A 2,500-nucleotide genomic window follows, 5' to 3' on the forward strand; every position below is an offset into this window, starting at 1 on the left:
ACCTTGCATGTTTTGTCGTCGTACCAGCCATCAACCATCCTCAAGCCAGCCAAAGTTAGAAGGCTACATTCCATGCTCAACGAGTCTCATGTCGCACGCCCAAAGTCATTTGACACCACCCCACCAAGCATGTTCTGCCCACCACGCAACCTTCAAAACATAGGGCTGGCCCAAGGAAGGGAGGCATACCACAACAACGTCCCACACTCAACGAGGTTCATGCCGCACGCCCGAAGGCACCCGGCTCCACCCCACCTTGCATGTTTCATCATCGTACCAGCAGCCATCCACAGTCCTCACACCAGAGAATCCCAGTTAGAAGGCAACATCGTAACATTCCGTGCTCAACAAGGCTCATGTCGCACACCCAAAGGCACCCGATTCCAACCAGCCAAACATGTTCTGGCACCACCCGCCTTCAAAACATAGGGCTGGCCCAAGGCTGGCGAGGCATCACCACAACGTCACACACTCAACGAGGTTCATGCCGCACGCCCGAAGGCACCCGGCTCCACCCCACCTTGCATGTTTCATCATCGTACCAACCATCAACCATCCTCAAGCCAGCCCAAGTTAGAAGGCAACATCGCAACATTTCATTCTCAACAAGGCTCATGTCACATGCCCAAAGGCGCACCCGACACTGCCTGACCGTGCAAGTTTCGCCACCGCACCGCCGCCGTCAACCGCCCTCGTCCGCCGACCACCACTCCCACGCCCCAAGCATATGCCCATGTGCGGCGCATAGTGCTTGGGGCGTGTGGGTGGTGGAAGATATAGGGGTACCCCCGTGCCCAGCCCATGCAGACTAGTCACCCCCCTATATAGTACATTTTGAGGCATTTTTGGTCTGCCAGGCCTAGATACGATTTTTCTGAGCCGTCATACGGTCAAATATCTCAAGTTTTAGAGTGTTTTTTTCCATGAACTCGATTGATTCATGGATTGGACATTGTAATGGATCTAGAAATCAAGTTTCATAATTTTTCAACAAACCAATTTTTTTTAATGAATTTTTAAAAATTAAATAATAAGAAATTAAAAAAAATAGCTAGATTTGTCAAAAAAATCTGAATTGTTTTGGGAATCATTCTTTCATGTTTCTTAGCTCCCAGAAAAAAAATTACAACAAACCGACCACTCCACAAGTACTTTCACAATTAATGGGTGATGGATGGGGCGCGGGCGTGCACGCAGCAGCACGCGGGGCGGGGCGGGGCGCGCGCGCGCAGAAGAACGCGGGCGGGGCGGGGCGCGCGCGCGCGGGAGACGCTGGCGGGGCGGGGCGCGCGCGCGCAGAAGCACGCGGGCGGGGCGGGACGGGGCGCGCGCGCGCGGGAGAACGAGGGCTGGGCGGGGCGGGGCGCGCGCGCGCAGAAGCACGCGGGCGGGGGGGGACGGGGCGCGCGCGCGCGGGAGAACGAGGGCTGGGCGGGGCGGGGCGCGTGCGCGCAGAAGCACGCGGGCGGGGCGGGACGGGGCGCGCGCGCGCGGGAGAACGAGGGCTGGGCGGGGCGGGGCGCGCGCGCGCAGAAGCACGCGGGCGGGGCGGGACGGGGCGCGCGCGCGGGAGAACGAGGGCTGTGCGGGGCGTGGGGCGCGCACGCGCGCGCGCGCTGGCGGGGCAGGGCGGGGCGCACGCGGGTGGGGCATGGCGGGGCGGGCGAGCGCGAGGGAACGTTCCGACACTGCCCCACCGTGCGCGTTCCGCCACCGCACCACCGTCGTCAAACGCCCTCGACCTCCGACCACCACCCGTACGGCCCAAGCATATGCCCATGTGCGGCGCATAGTGCTTGGGGCGTGGGGGTGGCGGAAGATATAGGGGGTACCCCCGTGCCCAGCCCATGCAGACTAGTCACCCCCCTATATAGTACATTTTGAGGCATTTTTGGTCTGCCAGGCCTAGATACGATTTTTCTGAACGGTCATACGGTCAAATATCTCAAGTTTTATAATATTTTTTTCCATGAACTCGATTGATTCATGGATTGGACATTGTAATGGATCTAGAAATCAAGTTTCATAGTTTTTCAACCAACCAATTTTTTTTTAATGAATTTTTAAATATTAAATAATAAGAAATTAGAAAAAATAGTTAGAGTTGTAAAAAAAATCTGAAATTTTGTGGGAATCATTCTTTCATGTTGCTTAGCTCTCAGAAAAAAAATTACAACAAACCAACCACTCCACATGTACTTTCACAATTAATGGATGATGATTGTAAAAACAAGGTCCTGGTGGGTGTCTTAGTGTAATGTACTTGCTCTAGTATCAAAACTCTTCATTTTATTGTTTTAGACAACCAAAAGAAAAAAAAAATAGTTAAATTTTTACGGGTGTCACTCTTTTCTTAGTTCCCCCAAAAAAAAAAAAAGTCACAACAATACAAGCATTAAAAATGAACATTCACTTTTCACGGGTATTGGGTTTGATGATATTTTTATAGTCCAAGGTTTTATACACGTTCTTACTTTCCACGGATGTTAGGTGTGATGAA

The sequence above is a fragment of the Cucurbita pepo genome, unplaced genomic scaffold, assembly GCF_057944985.1.
Source record: "Cucurbita pepo subsp. pepo isolate OVF unplaced genomic scaffold, ASM5794498v1 scafford_35, whole genome shotgun sequence".
Taxonomy (NCBI): Eukaryota; Viridiplantae; Streptophyta; class Magnoliopsida; order Cucurbitales; family Cucurbitaceae; genus Cucurbita; species Cucurbita pepo.